General features: G+C 34.5%; 1 long non-coding RNA gene across 1 annotated transcript in view; it reads left to right on the forward strand.

Annotated features, from left to right (window-relative positions):
• The window catches only part of LOC146761516 (uncharacterized), a 60,095-nt gene that overhangs the window by 33,629 nt on the left and 8,478 nt on the right, over positions 1-17,988 (forward strand). Inside the window, exon 3 of the long non-coding RNA XR_014944221.1 lies at positions 4,916-5,098. This is a non-coding gene — a long non-coding RNA (uncharacterized LOC146761516). The remainder of the gene's footprint in view (positions 1-4,915; positions 5,099-17,988) is intronic.

Here is a 17,988-nt window from a genome sequence, read left to right on the forward strand (position 1 = left end):
ATAATTAAATGCAATCAAAATTCTACCACTTTTCCATTTCTTCCTATCTGATTTATCTTTTCTTAAAAATTAACTACGGTGATGGTTCAGAATGTAACTGTATTGCTACAGCAATGGCCTCTCCTGTAGCAAATCTGAACATATCTGGCAGAAACCATTAGTATTTGTATGTGGTGATGAAGCTCATTCTACTCATAGCAGCATTCCTGATTTGGCAACTCACCATGGAAAAGGAAGAACTAAACTGAATAGGGCCACAGTGATCTCTGTGACTTTTTTTTTTTTTTTTAAATTTATTTTTATTTTTTAATATATATATTTTTTTATTATTCCCATAGCTGAGAGGCCCAATCATAAAATAGACACTGGAAATAAAAGTGGGAAAAAATGGTATAGCTGAGACTCTATTTTATGCTTTTATGGCTGCAAAGGAGATATTCTTAACTATGTCAAAATAAAGCCAGCCAAAAGATAGGGCACACAGGTAATTCATGACTATAAAAGAAGTAGCATGAAGTGTCTTTCTTACTGATTTTGAAAATCTATTCCCTACACAGCTGATATCAGGGTGAGTATTCTGTTGCATAGTGACTTCTAAGATTCTGAAACTTTTTTCCCTTTCACTGAAGTCTCTGTAACAAAATATTAAATTGATACGGAGGGCAAACTAGGGTTTTCAGTATGAGGTGAGTGTTCTCCTTGTATCTGAGTAGTTTTGAACTGAATTGAGCTGGATAATAACTTGAACTTCAGCCTTCAATATATATTTGTACCCCAACCATCAGACAAAATTATCTTTCCATCTTCCATATGAATACTTTATAAAAAAAAATACATTAGTGAGCACACTAACAGTATTCAAATAGCTATTTATTATAATTGAGTAAATTAAAATTAAAATTAAACAAACACTTCTAGACACTTGGAGAATGTTTTCTTAGTTTTCTGTCCAAGTAGGGAAAGGATATAGCGGAAAGAAGAACAGACTTAGATATGGGCATGTGAAATGACTTTGTCTGTATTAACTAACCTTTTTTAAAGTACTTACAAGTTCCTTCACATTATGCAAAGTAGAGTTGCATATGAAATGGTTTACTTGTAAAAATAATTATTTTTGTTTTGAATGATACACTTTTTTTCTCTTATTATTTTTATACACTATATTTTCTCCATAGTATGCACTGGAAAAGTAAACCCTTCAAATGAAGAAATATCAGTCATGCCTTTACATAAAAAAATCAATATTCTCTGTGGTTTATTCTCCTGCTTACTTAGACTTTGACAAATGCATAATATGCCCCAGAAAGCCCTTCAAGTGCTCATCAATAATTGTTTCACTTCAAAAACAATAAAAACCTAAAATATACTTTCATTTGACAAATGATGAAAGAACTTGGGCACTTTATTATAGTGCGCTTACAATATGAATTTCTCGGGGACAGAGAAATGTGCAATATCACAATTCTGACTACTGCATGGCAAAGAAGAGCGGTTGGTTCCCCTACTTCTTCAATCACTTCTAGCATAAAGGCTTTTTCACTAGAATTTGAAAGAAGAACAGATGGAGAAACTTTCTTATTTTAAATAAGAACATCTTACTGAAAGCCTAAGGTAGGTATGCTGCTTCAGTTAACATCTACCAGTTAGATTTATGGTGTTATATATACAGTTTCAGAGCTTTTTTTTTTTTTTTCTCTAGCAATTTATCCAATTTACTGCACTCTGAGTAACAACATATGGTAATGAAAAGCTGATTTAAGAATACAAAATGGAAAAAAAAAAAAAGGCAAAAAAATATTTTGTATCAAGGCATATCTAATTAATCCTCAACCACTGTATAGAAATATCTGCACAGAAATTTAAGATAAAGACAATTAGTATTTTAAAGCTGTTGCTCTATGACTCATCAAATCAGAAATTGTTTAGTTTAAAGAATGGGGGTATGAGGATGCTGATATATAAAATAATGCAAGTACAGAGGGGCTGTATGAGCAAGAGAGAAAAATCTAAAGAAATGAAAGTTAGTAAATTTAAAATTGATAAAATAGGATTTTTGTTTGTCTCTTGTCTTTCACAAAAAGTCTAATCAAATTTTAGAAGTAATTGGACCAACTAAAGTTCCATCAGTACAAGCCTTTTTAAACTTAAAATTTATAATACTACTGAAAATCCTCAAATGTGATGAGGCAAATTCCTGGAAAAGGTTGGGGGGTGGAACTTTTCTTGTTTTCTTCTTTTTCTTTATTATTTCTTATAAAATGTATTTTTACTTCCTTTGGTTTTGTTTTTAATAATTGCTTTCCAGAAAAGAACACAAATTTCTTGAAATATTTGAGTGTGGTCTACAATCAATTGAAATGAAATTAAACTAAATCAAAATGATTTATGTCCTTTCTATATTAGAAATAAAACAGAATCCATTAGACAAAAATGACCTTTCCAAATTGTTCTGATTTTATAAGTAAAATGTGCACAGAGGGAAAAAGTTATCTCTATTTTTTGGAGAATGGGAGGGGGATAAAAAGACCCATCTCTGCGTCTAAAGGAGTAAAAACTCCTGAATAGTTAATCCATATGTGTAATAGCAAGTTGTAGTTATTCAGAAATAGAAACAGTAATTGGGGAGAATGTTCAGTGACATGATTCACACACTAAGCTTATTAGTGTGTAATTGGTGTGATTTGGCAAAATATTCATTGTGGGAAAATCACGTCAATACTTGCACAAAAGACACATTGCAGTTGTGGTGCAAGTTGTTTTTGTTGTTGGTGGGGTTTTTTTTTGTTTTTTTTTTTTTTTGTTTTGTTTGTTTAATTTTATCCAAGAAATTATTTCTCCTTGTACTTCTTATGTTACAAGGATCTCGTAGATGCTCCAGAGGAAGTAGTAACTTCTTAAGGGGAAATTTTTTGCTTTTGTGTGGATCTTTCAAAAGGCTATTCATAAATGTCAATAAGATCATACAGCAACGCACAAAAGAATAGTACATGGAAAAGTGGTCTGTCAGGGACTGTAAAATGCTATGTAGTCCATGCCCTTATCGCAAGATTAATAATATCTGTATATTTATAGTCATATAATCTTAAAATGTTTGAACATTTACAGTAATGGCATCTATGGGAAATACATTTTTTAAGTATACAAACTAAAGATTGAAAAGCAACATCTCGCCCCCACCAAAAAAAAAAAGAAACAAAAAACCAAAAACAAAGAACAACAAAAAAACCCACCAAAACCTTATGAGAGTATTTTAGAAGAAGTTATATTTACTACACGTAGATATCAATGCATTTGTGAATTATGCAATTCCAGTCACTCTTAGTAACAACTGTAGCTGTGTAAAGCTATCTGGACAAGCTCCAAAAATAAAACTCTAATGTGCTGTATCCTGCAAAATAGCAAGAGGTACACAGGCAGTGTACAGTAACAATGATAATTCTTCCAACACCCATCAAGCAATTAATCACAGTCTGGTGCGGGTTGGAAGGGACATTAGAGATCATCGAGTCCAACCCCCGGGATTCAAGCCTCCTGTGTAGCAGAGCGGCACTTCTACCACTTGTGCCACAGGGGGGATTCGAACCCGGGTCACCGGGGTTGCAAGCGGCATTCCTATCACTGCGCCATTGGGTCATCCTTTTTACCCTTCTTAAAAATGAGCGCGATGTTATATTTTTTTTCCTGTCAACAGCAACTTCTCTGAATTGCCATGAATTTCCAAATATCATTGAGAGTTGCTTGGTACTACATAATCTAATTCCCTCAGGACATTGGAACCCATAGACTTGTTCAGGTTCCTCAGGTGGTCACAAGCCTGATCTTTGCTTACAGTGGGAGGGATGTCTCTTCTCCAATCCTTTCCTACCAAACCAAACAGTGAAGGATGCATGTTGAGCAGTTATCAGAAAAGACCAAGGCAAACAAGCTGTTAAAATGTATCAACACTGCATGGACAGTTAAGGTAGTTCAAGTTTGGATTTTTTTTTTTTCGTGTTGTTTCCACATGGTGATATTTATGTCCATCATCACTTACATTCCTCTTTCAAACCACACAAAGAGAATATCAATAATTGGTGTACCATACTGCCATATAGTAGCTTGTGAAAAAGAGCTGGCTAAAAAACACAGTTATAGTTTCCATTAAATTTCCTTTAAGTTTGTTGTTGTTTTGTTCTGAATTAGCTTGAAATGGAAAAAACATTAGAATTTCCTGTGAGCTGGAAGATTCCCAAACTTTGCAGCTGCTCAGTGAAATAAGCACTGAGCCATGATACTGGCAAGAATGCAAAACTTGTCAAACCTCATGCACTGATTGTAAGATGTACAGTGTTGACTCCGTTCTCATAATTGCCTCATGTATTTCTAGAATGGCACCTCGGCCTTTCTCCTTTTCCATGACCTCACGTGCCAGACAGAGTAAATTGGAGAACTGCTGATCTGATAACCAGATGCTCCTGACATGTGTGTCAAGGGGTGGAAAAGAAACCAGAGCTCTGCGAGGAGAGAAGGAAAAAAAAAAAAAAAAAAAAAAAAAAAAGCTGGAACAATGTTTTTGGGGAAACAGTTTATGATAAAAAGACCTATTTGAAGGCATACAGTTTGGCTACTATCTTAAAATCTCTCTTACTGCATAAAAATTTGATATCTGCTGTCCTACATCACTGTTCTTCCAGTATATAACTTGATGCAGCGTACCCTCATGAGCTGGGGAAAATCAAGGTTAAACAGTTGAAAACAGATGTTTAGCTGAGGTTCTCAAAAGAGTTCCACATTTTCATTTATTCTCATGTGATATTCTGTACTTGATATCTTGAACTGAATAAGGGGACCTTTTATGTATGTGAGATATCATAACTGAAATATAGGAGACAGTAAATTAAAGATTGTTTTCTGACAAGGAATTTTGTTCCCTCAGAAAATCCTTGGACATCTGAACTGCTGAAATTTAAAGAGATTCAAAGGAAGAAAATCCTGACAGAATCAGTGCTACATTTAAGAAACTACCTATCACCTGTCCAGAGGAAGAATCAGAATGATACTCAGGGTGTTTGGAAACAAAGGGAAAAGAACAAGAGGTGTCCACAATTATAAAATTATAGTAAGTACACAACTTGATAACTGTATTAAAGTCTATTATACTCTCTTAGGGTCACTTACCTGAAACAGTATTTAGGAATCCATATTTATCCACACTTTTTCAAGGAACTCAAGTTTAGGAACTATGAACCAAGAAACTAGAAACATGACCTAAAGAACCACAGTGAACTTTTTAAGGCATAAGTAGTGTAAGAGAAGCCAAGCCTTGCTTCATGGAAAAAGTGGAACAGATTGAAGAGATGAGAAGAACACAATGAAACACATCAGTTAGGCAGCCTGGGGCAGCCAAGTGGGGTGAATTGAATGAAAGGAAATAAAAATTGAACTTGATAGAAAAGGCATAGAGGAAGCAGAGTAGGAGCTAAAGGAAATAATGAATAAGAAATTGCATCAAATCACATTCCTTTATTCTGTTATTGCTTATTTTGTAAAGTTTCATAAACTTTGTATCAGTAGCAGAACTGGAAAAGGCAAAGAAACTATTTGGAAAATGGAAATGTGTGCTGTTATATTATTCAAAATTCATAAATCAATAAGTTATGATTTTATTTATTTATTTATTTGTCTTGTACACGTTTTTCACATTAGTTGTTCAACATTTTTTTTATACGTCTACCTTGAACTTTTCTGTTCTGATATTATGTTTTAACAAGGGGTAAAATAACAAAGTCAATTTCTGGTATGCCATTTTAAACTTTTACCTTCCAAAATCCAGCCTTGTGCCAGTAATTTTCTGAGTGCTTTGCTTATTACAGGCTTGACAGAAAACTTTGGGTGAAAATAGTTTGATAGTAGCCTGACATAGTAATTATACATAATAAAAGCACTCTTTTCATATCAGAACTGGACTACCTTTCATAAAATATCATTAACACTCAGAAATGTTGTTTGGGAATGAAGTATTAGAGTAACAAAATTTAGGGTTGTTCCTGTGCAAATCTGTGGTATTCCACAGATTCATTCCATGGTGCTCTTTAACAGTAGAAGGACAAAATGCATACTTAAAGAAAACTGATAGCTGTTGTCCAGCTACCTGACTTAAACACATTTTTCTAACAATATTTTTCTTTTTTTCCTCTGGTCTAAAATATTCTATGAGCTTCTTAGCACTTCCTTCAAAATCTTTACCATTCTCTTTACCATTCTGTTCTTGTTGTTGTTGTTGTTTGTTTGTTTGTTTTTGTTTGTTTGTTTGTTTTCCTGAGGTAGAAAAACCATCTATGAGGTGAGACAACCTAAAGTACATTTCTCAGAGGCATATGTAATAACTGAACTAGTTGTGAAAATTTTAAGTATCAGACCTTGAGCTTACATCAGTCCAAAAGACATTAGACATTCAGAATAGTCAAACGTGTATGAGGTAGAATTTCTAAAATTATTACTGCATCATTCAAAGCTGAAAATCTCATTATACAACTAGAAACAAGACTTTGACACTGGCATATGAAGCTCTGTGGTATGGAATGTACAGTCTAATTCCACTTATTACCAGTTCTGGGCATTATAAAAAGAAGTTAAAGTTGCCACTTATAGTTTTCTGCCTGTGCCTTTATGGTTTCATGATCAGCCATAGAATAATAACAGTTTCTCAATAGTGATTGTGGTTTTGATTCGTGTCTATGACTTCGGTATTTGACAAATAAGCATTATTTGGGATAAAGGTATACTGAAAGATGATAGTGGCCTCTCACTTGCTGTTCCTGTGGACTTCGATTCTGAACTGAACATGCCATATGAAATCTACCCTAAAATTCTCATTCTCAGAAAACAACATTTAATCAGTCCTTATATATCTCTTTAGTAGCTACTTAATATAGTTTAAAGTAATCTAAATAGAATACCAAACAAGACTGCTTAGCATCTCTTTTCAGAGATCTTATGTGTGCATCAAATCAGGTGACCTGTGTTTGGTTCTCTTTTTGGGGAAAAAATAAAACCTAAAGCAGGCATGCTTTTGATGCTTATCACATTTTTAAAAAAATGTATATATAAATATCCCTGTTTCTTTCTACCTAAGGGGAATCTAATCAGACCATTTCTTTCATCTGACTCCAAGACATTCTACCTAGACTTTATCCCAAATGTCTTTTCTCAGAATACTATTCTAGTCCATATATTTCTAACCAGCACTTCTATTCATGTGAGTCCTTTGTATTTATGTCTATTTTCTGCAAGCAGAAAGAGTTTCAGCAGATAACATTCAATATTTTGAAGCTAATCATAATTTCCATAAGCTTTTCCCTCTGTATTTAGACTTGGTGATGGACAGTCATTATTCTCACGAGTTTCAATAAGATTTAACCCAATTTAAAGCATCAAAGAAGGAGATTTGTATATATTCAGGATCTGTGAGGATCAGTAAAGTTTTGAGGAAAACACTGACAAGAAAATTTGATCATGTTCATATACTTAGCAGAAGAATAAGAGTGGATAATGACAAAAACAAATTACTGAAATCAGACATGTTTTGGAAAAAGATATACTGAAACTTAATGTGAAGACACTACAGTCACTTGAAAGAAAAATGGCTTCGCTCTTCATTGGTTTACAGAACTACTGCAAGCGTAGCCTGAAAAGATTAATTTCCTTGCACAGATAAGACACAGAAGGAACTAGAAGTAGGAAATGATCTCTTTCTGAAAAAAAAAAAAAAAAAAAAAAGCTTCATACACAGCTGTAATATAAAATCTTAACATACTAAGCTGATAAATAAATTAGTTGGGTGAAGCACGGCCAGTTATAAAGAGCAGGGATGCATTATCATTCTGTTTTCTGTTCAGGCGGTACAAAGCAATATTTGCTGCTAAACATAAAATCATATGTGCCTTGGATTACAAAACTATATGTAGAGTATCAGTATGAACCAATATCTTCATGCTTATGATAAAACTCCTGTTACCAAAATGAATTTGGGCATTCAGAAATAAGAGAGACTCTTCATTTTTCTTTATAGAAAACATTTCAAATCTTGTTTTGAGTCCTTTAAACAGAATACATTCTGAGACCAAGAGAGAAAGAACTGAAAATTCCTTCAGGCATATAGAAATGTTAAAGAGCAAGCTCCATAAAAAAGACCTTTGGGAAAGAGGGAAAATATATTCCAGAGTTATTTAGCTAAGTTGTATTGTGTTCAATCAGCTGTTAATGTAAGCTACAAGGAAGACTGGTTGATGAACTTCTGCAAGTCATATGCTCCTACAGGTAAAATCTTACTCTACTTATCTGTTCACCCTCAGTGAGACACTTTCCTGAAGTGTTGAAAAACCTATCCCAAGTCAGGTTCTGCACTGTTGTAACAACATATGAAGTGGCAATAAGTGTTAGGGAATGGACAGATGAAGTCAGTACAGAAGAAATTTAGACACGTGTACTATTTCAGCTTTGTGTCTTTGATGGTAGAACTTTCAGGTGGACAGTTTAATTATAGTGCTTAGCACTTACATATATACACTAAGCAAGATTAAAATGCTATAATCTTGATAAATATGAAATCACCAGCCACTGTTGATATGATGTAATAAGATATTTACATATATAATTATGTAGAACTAATAACACAATAAAAATGTACAGTTTCTTAACTGTTGCTTGGTAATCAAAGAAGAAGGAAGAAAACTCATTAAATTGCTTCCTCAGAGGAGTGCCTAAACAGGTACAATTTCCCATGTAATTTATTTTTGGAATACTCCAGTATTTTTTAAGACATCTCTGATGAGATACACATATGCACCACTGGCAGTTTTCTTGGTATCGCTACTTCTGTTTGGAAAAGTGTCTGAAAGTAGATTCAGTTCTATGTAACAAAGCACAGATGAGTTTTATTTAGCAGTGGCAGGACCCACATAAAGGTAAGATTTTTATAAAGTTCATTTGGACATCAGAGTCTATTCTTGGAGAAAATAATTCTTTCTCTTGACTAGAAGAAAGAATGATGGATTAAAATAGTCCTTCAGGTAAACTCAGTGGTTTAGTAGTTTAAGAGAATGCTGTAACTGGAGATGGATACATTTCCCTTTTGAAATATGCATGGATGCATGTATGTTTGTGGTTGCATGTATGTCCACAGGTATTCAAACTTACTCTTTTCCTTTCTGTGTTTGACAATATCAAACAGCCTTGCATCTATGATTAAAACTATAATTTGCGATTTCATAAACCTATTCTTTGCTCTGTATCTATGCCAAGTGTAAAACTTCATCATAAACATTAGAGGAAAATAGATTTGTTGTTATTTGTCCTTATAGATCAAATAATGGATGTTATTTGCAATATTATTTTAATCATTACATGTTTCACCTAGTGTTGACCCACACTCTTGAGTTAATGTGACAGTTACTTTTACAAATAAACTGAAGACGGAATGAAAGGCATAATATTAGGAGAGATGCATACAGAATAAAAATGATGAAATGTGGCAAGGTTCTTCAAATTATAATATGCACAGTTAAGAAATGCTTTGAGATATTCTCAACAAACAGTAACAATATTTAATTAATGTCAAAGGAGACCAAGATTGAAAGTGGAATATTCAAAGTTTGTGAAACACACCTAATATATTACATGGGAATAAAAAGTACATTTTTCATTGTTTACCAGCTGATGCTAGATATATAGTAGACAGTCTCTTTGGTGTACAGAAAAGTATGATTTTTTTCTCTCAAGTTAGCCTTTAAGATAATTTTTTACTCCTCTCAGTTTCTGTCCTTTAAAAATCTGGATTTCTAGGAATCTAGAACAGGCTGCTATATTATGGTTTTTGTTTTTTTTTTCTTCAGTAGATTCTTAGGATTTTCCAACAAACTCTCTTGCTGTTATGATCACATAACACCAAACCTGCAAGAAAATATTGAACATCTGCATGTTATTTCTGTACACAGCAGAACACCTAGAAAAGTATTATGTGGGATGCAAGAAAATCAGTATGTGAGCTGTGATAGGTTGTCTGTGACTGACCACCCCCAAGAGAAAAAATAAGATAAGGTCATCTTTATGATTCATCAGATAGAACAGAAAATGTGTTCCATTTTACACCTACATTTTCTCTTTTCTGACGGATCCATTTACTAAAAAAGAAAACAAAAAGATGCAATGAAATGGGTTGTGACAAGGCTTCTACAGTTGTAACAAAACTCTGCTAAAATGATGTTTAGTAATCTAGAGTTTAATTTATCATTTCACATTCAAACACAAGGTTTGTACATATCTGTTGAGGCAGCATTAATCTTGATATATGTAGAAGAAAATTGTGTTGTTTATAGTAGCAGCAAAGCAGCTGCTAGCAAGATAAAAATCCCTTACAGTAGAAAGAATGAGATGCTCTAAAACAGTTGTTGCAGTATCTAAAATATTATTTACTGGATGGGCGTTTGTTGTCATAAGAGATTATGCTACTTTACCATGTGTATTTTCTATAAAACAAAAAAGAAAAATAAGTAACAAAAAGGAAGACCAAAAAGGAATATATAAAATCTGAGCAGTATGGAATAAGAAGCCAAAACTGGAGTCATCCCTGTACATGGCAGGCTGGTTGGAACTTCATGAACTTAAAGTTCCCTTACCATTCTTTGATTTTATGGTGCAAATGTAAAATACAATTTTGGGGATTTTTATTTGTTTTTACTTTTTGTTATTTCTCTGCTTAGGCATTTGGGGGAATTCTGCAATAGCATGTGTTTTAACATACACTGAAGATAGTAAAAACTTTGTCTAAAGTTTAAAAGTAAAGCTGTTCACACACATTTCTACTTAAATGATATTTTGTTTTCAGGTTTTTTTGTCTTTGAGGCAAATAATGTAAGTGGAATAGTGATATGAGAAATTCTTGGAGAGCAAGAGACAGATACATTTATCTCCCCTAATTCGGTCAAATTATTTCTCATTTGTTTTTGAGAGGTATTTTTTTTCCTTTAGCATCAGAAGACTGTCAAAGTCTTAGGAGCTTTTAATATTTACAGTATCGTGGTTTAATAATTTTGTAATTTTGCTATCAGTATTCTACATCGTAACAACATATAAAGCATGAATAATTTTACTGAATCTGCAACTTACAGAAGAAGACTACATCTCACAGAGAACATCATGGTCAGAGATGGGTCACGGGACCTGGACACTATATTATCTCTCTCGCAGGCTAGACTGATGTCTTTTGAATTCTGGCGTTCAGGAGAGCAGTGTGTGGGAGCCTTCAGCCATTTTGCCTAGATTCACAGTAGGCCTCTCGGTTTCGGGACTCATTCTCCTATTTTGCTTGATTCGTTAGCTTAATTTCAATTATATTATATTATATTGTTTTATCCTGTATTTCGATATAGTATTTAGTAAATAAGTGTGCCTCTGTTTTCTTTTCCTAATTAACTTTTCCTTTCGGCCTAGGGCCCCTGTAGGGCCTGCAGCCCCTCCCCCTGTCATGGACGCAGGTAGATTTTGTTTAAACCGTGACAACAGCTTTTATTTTACTCGTTTCATTAATCTTCTTTCTGACCGTCACTATCTAGAGATGTTTTTGTAGATTAAGATTTTTAATCTCAAAAGTAAACCTATAGAATTTTGTATAAATAAATTTGAAATGAGAACTTTCTAGTTTTCATATAAACACATTTGAAAGTTTCTAAAGCCCTTACGGATGAGAAATTTAATTCAGACACTGCATCTTTATTTGAATGTTTCTAAAGAGGTTATAAGTAAGTAAGTTTAATTATTTGACTGGTATACATTTTTCTTAGGCAATATCTCTCTTACAGTATTTTATTGATTTTAATAAGTGTGAAATGATTGGAGCTATAATGAACACTTTATGCCTGAGTGTGCAAGGACTCTAGATATTTATAAATGACAGGTCTACAGAATACCTATGAATGAAAATGACTCCAGGTAACTGAACCCTGCTTGCATTGCAGGTATATACAGAGCCAGATAATGAAATTAAACCCTTAGAGGAGTCTCAGCATATTTGACATGAGGTAATTTGTGGTTAGTTCTGAAGTAGAGAAAATGACATTCAGATTTCCTACAGATCCTACACAGGCTGTAGTAGCTGTATCTAAGACAAGACAATATAATGCTGTTTTTAGTGTTTAACGTAAACATGTACATTGTTTGCAGTACTGGGTATCTTTACAGCAACAAGTATTAGATCATCTACTAGTTTCATGAGTTTGACACAGAGTACCACATAAACAAAACCTTTTTTTTCTACTATAAATACACAGACATGCTGACAAATACTCATGACTCATGTTATCTGATATTATTTTGGGTCATTTTTCAGAAAATGCATTATATATGTGTGCTTGACCTGGCAGTCTGCTAGGAAGTATCAGTACCATGAGAATTATTACATACATGCCAGCACTGTGACACTGTCCAAAGGCTGAAGAAGAAAGAAAAAAAAAACTAAAAACAAGTCTTCCTCTGTCCCAAATGGTAAAACTGAAAAGAATATAGAAAAACTTTTTTTTCGATTGAACATAGAACTAATTGCCACCCTCACTGAACCCCTCGGTACATTTGTGCAGCAGCAGAGCTCATAGCCAATGATCTCAGCTAAATGAAGATTAATGCCAAGATTCAAGCTAAACAGTTCAGTTGGTGTACTAGCAGAAAACCTGAGAATTCAAAATCTGAGTTTGAAGAAAACTTTAGGAAATTCCCTGTGAGTCAGATGGTTTATACAACTGGATCAAGGACAAAACTGTATTGACAATATTTAGCACTTGATGTTCTATGCTTTCACTTTCCTTTTTTTCCCCCAAAGAAGACTTTTCTTCTGTTTTCATGTAAATTCTGTCTCTTCAGTATTGCACATCTTGGGGTATCTGCAATCTAAGATTTTTTTCTAGACATGATCGAAGTGCATGATGCACAATGTGCCATCCATGGAAACATATGGCCTTTCTATTGTGAAAGCTGTTGCTGCTCCCTTCAGCATCTTGCAGGGATGTCTCTGTTTGCTGACTACTCCAGAGCACAGCTGTTCAAATACTGGGCAATGGCCAACTCCTCCAAGGTATCTTTCTGGGACACTAAAGCATCTAGTCACTAGATCATTTCAATACTGATTTCATTGCTTAGACTCCTTGAGTGTTCTAGGGCTCTTCTTACATTAGATGGATTTATTTTGTTTCTGTTATTTCTCCTTCCACCAGACACTTATGTTCTATGAGTGTTGTACTTGCCAGTCAGATACTGCTCCAGCTATGAGAGCTGTCAGGGAGACCCTATGAGGGCAAGCAGATGGCAGCGGTGGCTGAGTACAGCCCTGAAAGGATGAGCACAGGGGAACAGCTTTGGTGATGGCCACTGGGTTCAGCCAGGAGTCTAGATCATCAGGCAGATCCATAAAGGTGAGATAGAGTCCAAGGTCAGACACAAATCAAGGGAGAAAGTCTGAGCTTAAAAGCAGCTTCCAGACAAAAGGGAACACGTCCCCTCCAAGACATCCAAATGTCAGAGAGCAACATCTCAAAAGTTGGGCCTGAGCCTGAGCAGCTGAACGTTGTGTGCAGCAGAGATGGATCTAGTTGTGGCCATGAAAACATCCAGTGCTTTCAAGAGCTGAATGTAAGATACAATAAAAGTAGATCAGATGTATAAGTAGGTCAGCCAAACCTGTCTTTTTTCTTAGAGGTCTTCGGTGAATCACTGGGCCACAGCCTCCTTGTATCCTTTTTACACAGCCACAGCTAAATCCACACTTATATTTCAGACTTGCATTAGAGTCTCCTTTACACATATAGCTGTCATTGTTGATTAGTCACACCAGGTTCACATTAGCCAGTAAAAGTATTGTTTTTCCTCTTTCCATGGTAAATTTTAAGTCAGTGTTTGCTCAGAAAACAGATTTCAAGTAAGGATCATAGAATCTAGACTTTTCTTTGTATATACTATTATTTAGTCTGGCTGCTTTGGATTTTTAAAATAATAAGGGAAATATCTGTATAAATGAAGTAGACTGGATGCACAGATTAATATTGTTCAATAATTAGAAACAGGCTTTACAGTGCATCTGAATAACAGAGGAATATAATCATAGAGGAATATAAGAATCTGAAGGAAATAAATTGTTTCCAGTAGAACAAGGAGAGAAAATCAAATTAAAAAAGGAAATTGAAACTCTCTCTTTAGTTAGAGGCAGGATTTGAGGATAGAGAAGTCTGAAGCATGTACATTAGGGAAGATATTAAGGTTCAGAATGATACCAGTGTTTGCAGACAGACTGAACTTGACAGAAGACAGAAAAAATGAGAAGTGCATTTGGAGACAGCACATTTAAGATGACCTCAGAGAAATGTTAGGGAAAAGCCATGAAAGGAAACAACCTGAAAGAGACTGAATCTCTTCTGCAGGCAGTAAAGAAAGAAGCTGGAGCTCAGGAGAAAAAAAAAATAAAAAAAATCATGTCTTCGTCTGTCTCAAGGGCTTTCCTCACAAAGAACAGCAATGGCTGCTATTTGCATGGTGCGTGCCTTTGTCATGAGTTCCCACAATATGTAAATTCCTAAGATAGTAAATGTGAATGACATGTGATGTTATTTAATAAGGCCCAAGGCAGGGAGATAAAGTGAAATAACTTATTCTGGATCAGAAATTCTGCTACATTTTTGCACTTCACATCTTGTCTACTTTTCTAGCAATTATAGATCATTTCCATTTTAAAAATAGTACGTTCCTACACCATTATGATTTTTATTTTTTTTTCCTTGAAATAAATAAGGATAACATTTGCAGCTTAGTTAGCATACCTTGCATAATCTTATGGCACAAAGATCTTACAGGGAAAAGTTCATCTGGGCTGAAGTAAGTGTGGCTTTTAACCAAGGAGATCCTCAAAATTTTGCAATCTCCATTAAAAGGCTAAGGAGTTGTATTTAACATGCTCATTAACTGAAGTCCCATTAAGTATCATTGCATAAATGGAGCTTGAAAACAAATCAGGCAAACAATAAGGGGACAGAAAAACTACTTTAATTGCTTGGAAGAGTAAATCACTGATGGTAATGGCTGTATGCTATGGAAGGTGCCAGGGTGAGAATCAGTTGCCTGTTAACCTTGCCCAGTGATAGTTTATTTTATACAGGTGTCTGGCAGAGCTTGAATCTCTACCACTTGCAGATTTAAAATTAAATTTTGACTGTGTGGTCCTTTCTTTACTACAGCTGACACTGACTAACACAGTTCATTAAGAATTTCCATGGCATCCACAGGAAATTTTGGATGTAGGGATCAAACTCACAGCACTGTACTGTCAGGTTCAAAACCTAGAAATGTCTCTCAGAAGTATTTTTTTGTTGTGGTTTGTTTAAGAAGGAATAATTAAGACTAGAAAATCACTAGAAGAGAGCCACTGTTGCCTTTTATGATCCCGTGTTACACTACAAGTGTCAGCTGGAAGCATGTAGTACGGTACTACAAACATCTTCCAAATAGAAAGAATAAAAGGGATACTCTGAAGCAGTGAAAGACTTTATTTGATTTCACAAACACAAATTTTAGCAGTCTTTTGAAGCACACACACACAAGAATTGTTTGGCTGAAGTTTAGTAGATGCAAGAACATTTCATCAGGAGATAGCTAACAGGAAGTTGAGAAATTATTCTGTTTCCCAAGAGCTAAAGTAGGTCAAGACAAAGAAATGGTATGCCTCTTTTATAAAGAAATGTCATGCTCTGATACAGGATACACTTATAAGGGAAATAAAATAAACATGCAAGTGGCAGCTATATGGAATAAATAATATTTCTTTCCTTTATGAGCCTTAAAATTCCTTTAGAAAATGATTGGACATGGTACCTAGCACAGTAAATAATGTTAAAATTACTTGGTTTTTTTCTTGACAAAATAAACCCAATTCCCTCTTGTAACTTTGTCAGTGGTTTATGGGCTGGTCCTGCCCAGTTCCATGACTAGTGAGGTGGACAGTATTCGCAAAATCCACGCCTCCAGGAAAGGGAAACAGGGGACCTTAAAATAATTAAAAACAGTGGTAGTGATCTGAGGAGAAACAAACTAATTTACTAAATAGGGTATTGGAATGCAAGATAACACACTATAATACAATATAATTAAAATTGAAGCTAATAGATCAAATATTATGAGAGAGAGACTGTCCAAACAGCTGAAGGCCTTACACTGATTCTGAAGCAATGTACACAGTCAGGATGGGCAGTGGCAAGGAGAGGTGAAGAAGAGGAGTGCTGAGATGAAAAGCCCCATCAGGTGACCTTGCCAGGAGTTATATCTCCTCTCTGACCACAAAGTAACCCTGGGAACTGTAGTAAAAAGAAATAGCTATGGATTCCTTTCCTGGCTTGTAGAAGTTTGCAGCAGAAAGAAATATCATTAAAAATTTTCTACCGGTCTTCTAGTAATGTGCTATCTTTTCAATGCATTGTAACGTTTTAAAACAAAAGTATATGACTTCTGCTGCTTACTAAAAGCACCATTTGATACTGTGAGAGGAAGAGTTCTTAAGCATATATAGGCTTTAGTCTTTGTTAAAATGTGATGTGTTAGCTTAATTTGAACATAATTTTCCTTGAAGCCAAATCTTAAATCCCTGGTGACAGAATCTGAGAGAGAAGTACAGTCCTTGAGACTGGGAGTAGTGAGAAAAGTACAAAGGTGGAAAACAATTTGGCAGAAAATTACAAAACAAGATACAGACAGTCAGTCACAAAAGATGAGGGAGAGAAGTTGAAAAAGAAGTTAAGCATCAAGTATAATCAGATGGAAAGTCAAAGACAGACCTTCATAGTTTAAACAAGTCAAAGCCCAGGATAGTGCTTCTGGGATTCCTTGGTGGAAAGGTTTAAAATGAAGATTTTCTCAAGTGATTTGTACCTTTAGAGGAGTTTCCAAAAAACCTTGAAAGAACAGAATGAGTAAAGCCATGGATTCTGTTGCTCATTGCTCAAAATGAACAAGTGAGATGATCAGTTTTCTGTCTTGAGAATGGAACCAGGATATAAAGGTAGAATTAACTCAACTTTATCTAGTGACTGCTAAGAAAACTGTTTACAAAGGCTCTTCTGTTGCTTTCCTTCATATTTCTTTCTCAAAAGACTATTCATTGCGAATGAATCATGTTCCCACAGCTTATCATGCAACAAACAATTTCCAACATCCATTCCAAATGTTTTGAATATTGTTAATAAATATTGATTCCAATAGAAATACTTCTATCTTATTCATTTAGTTGCTTAGTGTTTCTATTCTAGTAAGTGTAGGCTGTGGCAATTTTATGTCAATCCATATGTTTCTAATTTTCTTTTTCCTTGTGTTGCATTCTGCGAGTACAATTTATAGGACTGTATGCTCTTTGATCTGAATCTTCTTATCCCTTTCTGCAACAATTATCATGACTGAAAATCCTGAATTTGGTCTTTGAAATGCATAAATGGTTGCTAAAGAAGATTTATAAGAAGCAAAGCAGGAAATAAAATCAGTCTTAGAACATGCTTTATATTATGTTAATTGGTAGCAACTGAAGATTAGTCTGCCACACTTACTTTCTGATCCAGTTTCTTCTTGTGTAATAAAATTGTTTCTCCCCTGCATATTAGAGGCAATAAAAATGCCCTCCATGGCCCCAGTCTTTCAGACAGCTATGTATTCTGCTGACAGTTCCATTAACTTTGCTGAAACTACCTGAGTGATCTTAGTTGGGCAGGCAAGTGAATAGAAAACTGAAATAATATTTAATGCACCTTGCAGAAAATTTTCTGTATAGATTTTTTTTTTCTTTCCAAATCATCAGACATTATTGGATCATGCAGATATTTAGCAGAATGGTTTGCATTCTTTATTCTGAAGTATATCTCATTTGATATTGATAATGATTATAATTTTCATATTGTTGCAGTTAGTACTTTTTTTGATATACAAAAACTTGTC

Source organism: Coturnix japonica, chromosome 3 (genome assembly GCF_054131305.1).
Source record: "Coturnix japonica strain WE chromosome 3, WE-NBRP24, whole genome shotgun sequence".
Taxonomy (NCBI): Eukaryota; Metazoa; Chordata; class Aves; order Galliformes; family Phasianidae; genus Coturnix; species Coturnix japonica.